Source organism: Apium graveolens, chromosome 5 (genome assembly GCF_009905375.1).
Source record: "Apium graveolens cultivar Ventura chromosome 5, ASM990537v1, whole genome shotgun sequence".
Taxonomy (NCBI): Eukaryota; Viridiplantae; Streptophyta; class Magnoliopsida; order Apiales; family Apiaceae; genus Apium; species Apium graveolens.
The window spans coordinates 211907606-211915686 of NC_133651.1; the positions used below are offsets into that span (position 1 = coordinate 211907606).

The window sequence follows — 8081 nt, forward strand, 5'->3', positions numbered from 1 at the left end:
TTCTGTTTCTTTTGGAGGAGCGGCAACTGAAGACCCCAACATGCACATAAGGAATTTTGTCGAGATCTGCAGCACTTTTAAGTATAATGGCGTGACTGATGAGGCTATCAAGTTGAGGCTTTTCCCATTCTCACTGAGGGATAAGGCTAAAGACTGGTTACATTCTGAACCAGCTGGGTCCATCACTACGTGGCAAGATCTTGCGCAAAAGTTTCTGGTGAAGTTTTATCCAATGGCAAAGACTGCTGCTATGAGGAGTGCTCTTACTCAGTTTGCGCAGCAACCTACAGAATCTATGTGCGAGGCTTGGGAACGCTACAAGGAAATGTTGAGAAAATGTCCACATCATGGAATGCCGGATTGGATGGTAATCACTGGTTTTTATAATGGTTTGGGGGCCCAATCTCGGCCCATGCTCGATGCAGCAGCTGGAGGCGCCTTATGGGCTAAAAGCTATACTGAGGCGTATAATCTTATCGAGACGATGGCTGCAAATGAGCATCAAAACCCAACTCAGAGGATGACGTCAGGCAAGGTAGCAGGTATTCTGGAAGTTGATGCAGCCACCGCTATTGCAGCCCAGCTCCAAGCGCTATCAATGAAGGTTGATTCTTTGGCTACGTATGGAGTTAATCAAATAGCTATGGTTTGTGAGCTTTGTGCAGGTTCTCATGCTACGGATCAGTGTTCTCTTGTCAACGAATCTGTTCAGTATGTGAATAATTATCAGCGACAACAGCAGCCTGTGCCAGCAACCTATCATCCTAACAACAGAAATCATCCAAATTTCAGCTGGGGGAATAATCAGAATGCTATTCAGCCAACATATCAGCAAGGAGTAAGTAAATAGTTTAACCCACCTGGATTCCAGCAACCACAGCAGTATGCTACAAGGCAATCATATCCTCAACAGGGAAGTGCAGCTGCACCTACTAGTGCTGATTTTGAGGAACTTAAGCTGTTGTGCAAGAGTCAGGCGGTTTCTATCAAGACCTTGGAAAATCAAATCGGTCAATTAGCCAATGCAGTGCTCAATCGTCAACCTGGCACTCTTCCCAGTGACACGGAAGTACCAGGCAGGAAGGAAGCTAAAGAGCAAGTTAAGGCTATTACCTTAAGGTCTGGAAAAGTAGCTGATGCTGAAAAGGCAAAAGAAGTCGAAGCTGAAGTTAGAGATGAAGAATCTAAGCAAAAGGAGAAAGTGGCGAAACCAAAGAAGACTACTGTTGAACACACTCTGCCTGAGGCTAATACAGGGGAGAAACAGCTCTATCCTCCACCACCTTTTCCTAAGAGATTGCAGCAACAAAAGCTGGATAGACAGTTCGGGAAGTTTCTGGAGGTGTTCAAGAAACTTCACATCAATATACCTTTCGCTGAGGCGCTGGAACAAATGCCTAGTTATGCGAAGTTTATGAAGACTATTCTTTCAAGGAAGGTGAAACTGGATGACCTTGAAACTGTTGCTCTCACGGAAGAATGCAGCGCTGTTCTGCAGCAAAAGTTACCACCAAAACTGAAAGATCCAGGAAGCTTCACCATTCCTTGCACCATTGGCAATCTAACTTTTGACAAGTGCCTTTGTGATTTGGGAGCAAGCATTAATCTGATGCCCTTGTCGATCTTTAAAAAACTGGATCTGCCTGATCCAAAACCCACATACATGTCGCTACAATTGGCGGACCGTTCCATTACTTACCCAAGGGGCATAGTTGAGGATGTGCTCGTCAAGGTGGATAAGCTCTTCTTTCCTGCAGATTTTGTTATTCTGGATTTTGAGGAAGATAAGAAGATTTCCATAATCTTGGGGAGGCCTTTCTTGGCTACTGGCCGTACTTTGATAGATGTGCAAAAAGGGGAACTTACTATGCGGGTCCAAGATCAGGATGTGACCTTCAACGTATTCAAGGCAATGAAATTCCCTACAGAAGATGAGGAGTGCTTAAAAGTGGATGTGATTGATTCCGCAGTTACTTCGGAACTCAAGCACATGCTAATGTCTGATGCATTGGAAAAGGCCTTAGTGGGGGATTTCGACAGCGATGATGAAGATAGCAACGAGCAATTACAATATCTGAACGCTTCTCCATGGAAGCGAAAGCTCGACATACCATTTGAATCTCTTGGTACTTCTGACCTTAAGAATGCTGAAGGGAAGCTCAAACCATCAATAGAGGAAGCACCTACCTTGGAGCTCAAACCATTACCTGAACACTTGAGGTATGCTTTTTTAGGTGATTCATCTACGTTACCTGTTATTATTTCAGCTGACCTTTCAGGTAGTGAGGAAGACAAGCTCTTAAGGATTTTGAGAGAATTCAAATCGGCTATAGGATGGACCATAGCAGACATCAAGGGGATAAGTCCTTCATATTGTATGCATAAAATTCTGTTAAAGGAAGGTAGTAAGCCAACTGTGGAACAGCAGCGAAGACTGAACCCGATCATGAAGGAGGTGATGAAGAAAGAAATTCTGAAATGGCTAGATGCAGGCATCATTTATCCTATTTCTGACAGCTCGTGGGTGAGCCCCGTGCAATGTGTACCTAAGAAAGGAGGTATCACTGTGGTCGCAAATGAAAAGAATGAGCTCATCCCTACTCGAACAGTTACAGGATGGAGAGTATGCATGGATTATAGAAAATTGAACAAAGCCACAAGGAAGGATCACTTCCCTCTCCCATTCATTGATCAAATGCTTGACAGATTGGCGGGACATGAGTATTTTTGTCTTCTGGATGGTTATTCTGGGTATAATCAGATTTGTATTGCACCAGAGGATCAGGAAAAGACTACCTTCACTTGTCCATTTGGCACATTTGCTTTTCGTAGAGTTTCGTTTGGGTTATGTGGCGCCCCGGCCACCTTTCAGAGATGTATGATGGCTATATTCTCTGACATGATTGGAAATAACGTCGAAGTGTTCATGGATGACTTCTCCGTCTTTGGACACTCATATGATGAATGTTTGAATAATCTGCGCGCCGTACTCAAAAGATGCGTGGAAACTAATTTGGTGCTTAATTGGGAGAAATGTCATTTTATGGTGCGTGAAGGCATTATCCTTGGGCATAAGGTCTCTAGCAAAGGTCTGGAGGTAGACAAGGCCAAGGTGGGAGTCATTGAAAATCTTCCCCCACCTAATTCGGTGAAAGGAATCCGTAGTTTTCTCGGTCATGCGGGTTTTTATCGGCGATTCATCAAGGACTTTTCAAAGATATCTAAGCCGTTGTGCAATTTACTTGAGAAAGATGTGCCTTTCAAATTTGATGATGAATGTTTGGCAGCATTCGAGACTCTCAAGGAGAGTTTGATCACGGCACCAGTTATTACAGCACCAGATTGGACAGAACCGTTTGAGATGATGTGTGATGCGAGTGACTATGCGGTAGGTGCAGTTCTGGGACAGCGCAAGAAAAATCTCTTCCATGTGGTCTACTATGCGAGTAAGACTTTAAATGGGGCCCAATTGAACTACACCACTACTGAGAAGGAGCTTTTGGCTATAGTCTTTGGCTTTGAGAAATTTCGATCTTATCTGCTTGGTACAAAAGTAACAGTATTCACTGATCATGCAGCTATTCGCTATCTGGTTTCTAAGAAGGATTCGAAGCCGAGACTCATTCGTTGGGTGCTTTTACTTCAGGAATTTGAGTTAGAGATCAAAGATAGAAAAGGTACCGAGAATCAAGTAGCTGACCATCTCTCTAGGTTAGAGAATCCCGATTCTACTTCACAAAATAGGACGTTAATCAATGAATCTTTTCCGGATGAGCAGTTGTTTGCAATTCAGGAGGAAGAACCATGGTTTGCAGATATTGTAAACTATCTTGTCAGCAATATAAGGCCGCTTAATTTGTCATCCGCTCAAAAGAAGAAGTTTCTGCATGAGGTGAAGTGGTATATGTGGGATGAACCATATTTGTTTAGAAAGGGAGCTAACCAGATCATCAGGAGATGTATCCCGTTCTGTGAGACGGAGGGGATATTACGAGACTGCCATTCCACGGTTTACGGTGGACACTATGGAGGTGAGAAGACGGCAGCTCATATTCTGCAAGCAGGTTTTTTCTGGCCTACTTTGTTCAAGGATGCTCATCAGTTTGTTTTAAGGTGTGATCGTTGCCAAAGAGTGGGAAATTTGTCAAGGAAGGATGAGATGCCATTAAATGTGATGCTTGAAGTCGAGGTCTTTGATGTATGGGGAATCGATTTCATGGGGCCTTTTATCTCGTCTTGCAATAATCAGTACATCTTGCTGGCAGTCGATTATGTCTCAAAATGGGTCGAAGTTAAAGCTTTACCGATAAATGATGCAAAGGCGGTGCTAAATTTTCTTCATAAGCAAATTTTCAAAAGGTTTGGAACGCCTCGGGTAATCATAAGTGATGAAGGATCGCATTTTTGCAACCGTAAGTTCACTTCTATGATGCAGCGTTATAATGTGAATCATCGAGTAGCTACTGCCTATCATCCGCAAACAAATGGTCAAGCGGAAGTGTCTAACAGAGAGATAAAGCGCATTCTAGAGAAGGTTGTTTGTCCGTCAAGGAAGGATTGGTCTTTAAAGCTCGATGAAGCTGTTTGGGCTTACAGAACAGCATACAAAACTCCACTTGGGATGTCACCGTTTCAGTTGGTGTACGGTAAGGGATGTCATCTACCGGCGGAGCTTGAGCATAAGGCCTACTGGGCATTGAAGAAATTGAACCTGGATTTAGATGCAGCTGGTAAGAAAAGAATGCTTCAGCTTAATGAACTTGATGAATTTCGACTTCAAGCGTACGAGAATAACAAATTGTATAAGGAAAAGGTGAATAGGTGGCATGATAGGAAGCTACATACTAAGTTATTTGTGCCAGGGCAACAAGTTCTGTTATTCAACTCTCGGCTCCGACTTTTTCCTGGGAAGTTGAAATCAAGGTGGTCTGGACCTTTTATTGTCAAAACTGTGTTTCCACATGGAGCGGTGGAAATTTTTGAGAATGATTCGGACCAAGCATTCAAGATTAACGGTCAGCGGTTGAAGCACTACTATGGGGACATGGCAAACCGAGAGGTGGTTAGTGCCATTTTGTTGACTACTTGAGAAAGGTACGGAACGTCAAGCTAATGACGAAAAAGAAGCGCTGCGTGGGAGGCAACCCATGAATTGTTGTTACAGGAACCCTTAGAAGTTAATAACCTATCCAAAAACACAAAAAAATCAGAAAACAGGGGCTGAAAAAAAAAAATTCCAGAGACCCTCTGCGCGCCCGCGCAGCTATGCTGAGCGGCCGCGCAGCTTGCTGCGCGCCCGCGCAGAAATGCTGAGCGGCCGCGCAGGGGTCGAGTTCCAGAAAATTTTTTACAGTTCAGAAAAAAAAAAAAAAACACAAAAACCCATCACAGCCCATAAACCCACGAATTCTTTTCCCATTACCCCATGATTTGATCCCTCAACCCCACTCTTAATCTAATTTAACCTACTCCACACCCTATATATACATACACCTATCCTACATATCTCCCACAAACTTCCTACACTTAAACCCTCTTATAAACATCAAAAATTAATTCTTACACACTTTTATTCACAAATCAATGGCACCCAAGAGAGCACGCACTATTGACAGCAGCAGCACAGTTCCTACTGCTGATTCATCAAAGGGTACTGCTGCAAGGCCTCGGTTAACTGACAGAGCTGCGGAGGAGGAGTACACTAGGCTGTTGGGGAAGCCGATTCTGAAGGAGAGGGGGGTTTTACCATCAGGGAGGGATGGTGAGTTGTTGCCCATGATTGCAGAGAAGGGGTGGATAGCTTTTTGTGAGTCACCCGAAGCAGTACCGATGAGCGTTGTTCGCGAGTTCTACGCGAACGCGAAGGCTGAAAAGAATGGGTTTTCTGTAGTTCGTGGGCTGACGGTTGATTATCATCCTGCGGCGATTCGCCGTGTGATTGGACAGCGAGAGAGGAAGCCCGAGGAGGAGAACTGGAATGAAAAGACTGCTGAGGATTTTGACTTGGATTTGATTTGTGCGACTCTCTGTCGACCGGGCACAGTTTGGAACCGCAGTCCAGCCAATAATGAGTATCGTCACTTTCCGGCGATCGCCATGAACAGGTATGCCCGTGCATGGAATGCATTTATATGTGCTAATATTTTGCCTTCTTCACATGCACACGAGGTCACAGTTGAGAGAGCACAGTTGTTGTGGGGAATTATGAATGAGGAATACTATGTGGACCTTGGTGAGTTTATCTACCAAGGAATTCTGAAGTTTTTGAGGGGAGCAAAGCATATAAACATCCCTTATGCATCCACGGTTACGAAGCTATGCCGAGCAGTAGGAGTGAACTGGCCGGCTCATGAGCAGTTGCAGTTGCCAGCAGCTCCGATAGATTCTGGCACTCTGAATGGGATGCAGGAGTGGACCGGTAGTGAGCCTGAGGAGCATGGGCTGGGTTATCGTCTTCCAGGAGGGCGTCCAGCACGAGGTGCTACTATGGCTAGGTCAGGGCGTGGTGAGGCTGGTTCTTCGAGAGCTCAGGAGGGTGCGGGGATGGGTGATGCCCAGTATAGGAGGCTTTCACGGCGGATGGATGCCATGTATGAGACGCAGAGCAGGTTTGCTCAGGAGCTCACTCTTGCGTTAGGGACTGCTTTTTGAGGCCTTGGAGCTGATATCCAGTGGCCAGTTTTTGGTGAGGACTCTGCATACCCGCCGCTTGATACTCCACCCACTGAGGGTGATGATGATGATGACTCCGAGTAGGTATACCCTGTGTTCCTTTCTACTACCTTCACTGGGGACAGTGAAGATTTTAAGTTTGGGGGTGGTAGTTAAGGAATATTTTGTGTGTGTCATATAGCTGCATATTCATGATAGTTAGTTCATATAGTTGCATAATTTTTGCCATATAGTTTTTTTTATATAGCTTTATTTGTTTGTCATATCATATAGCTCATGCATATACCATGATCTCTTTTGCAATGATTTATCGACTGAATTGTGATATTGATGCGAGTGTAGTGATAGCATTAAAGTGATATTAAGTTGTGTAGGTTGTTATGCATGCTAGAAGCACTTGTATTTTCACTAAGTCTTAGAGAATGCTTAAGGGCTAGATTGTTGTTATGATCTGATTATTTTCGAGGATAATCTATTTATTATGCTTAGAATTTGATAATAGGTTCTTAGTGGTAAAGGCATGAAAAAGAAAAAAAATGGAGTAAAAATGGAATTTGTTGCTAGTTGTGGCTAGGCGTCAAATGGCTAGTAGCCGGCTCGCATGTTATGCGAGTAGTCTAGGGTTGAGCAAGATGGAGCGAAACGCACTTGCTCAGAAAAGGAAAAAAAAAAAATTTTGCATAATTGATCAAGAGTGGGCTCTTTGGTATTCGAGTTATTAAGTTCTTAGGGGACTTTGTGCCTAGTGACCTAAGGCTTTTAGAGTCTGGGATCTGCTAACCTAACGCTCGTTACATGGATACCATTGTATAAGTCTTTTATGGACCTCACTCATTGCACGGTTAAATAAGCATTTGAGTTGTAAATAAAAAGCACAATTCCGTAGTAAGCTCCAGAGTTCTTGTAGTGTTGTATATCACTTTGTGCCTAGAATTTTTATTCTTTGTATAATCGTAGGATTGCCTTGAGGATAGTCTAGTCATAGTAATTGGTCTAGTTCCGAAGCATATCTGTTAAGCATTTGCACACACCACGTTTCTGGCTGTATGTCCGTTTGCATGAGTTTATTGATCTTTAGTGTCTAACTGCATTCGTTGAGACGTGACAATTTGGTTGGTTAATTGTAGTAAGGGGGATCGTTGCATTTTCATATAGATTGCATTCATGCATATTTTTATTTGTTTTGAGTCTGTGACGCATGAGGACAAGCATCGATTTAAGTTTGGGGGTGTGATCAGTGGCATTTTATACCACTTAGAACGTCTTAAAATGGCTTAAATTGGTGTCTTGAAATCAAGTATTTTGTGTATTTGATGCGTTTTTCTAGTGTTTATGCATTTCAGGGTATTAGTTGCATTTCGGAGGAGGAATCATCAAGAATAAGCCTTGACATGTGTTCACCATTGCGA

General features: G+C 43.5%; 1 non-coding gene across 1 annotated transcript; it reads right to left on the reverse strand.

Annotated features, from left to right (window-relative positions):
• Positions 1–247: 247 nt before the first annotated feature.
• On the reverse strand, positions 248–354 carry LOC141662593 (small nucleolar RNA R71). The gene has a single exon (XR_012550700.1). It is a non-coding gene; the product is annotated as a small nucleolar RNA R71 (small nucleolar RNA).
• Positions 355–8081: the final 7727 nt, after the last annotated feature.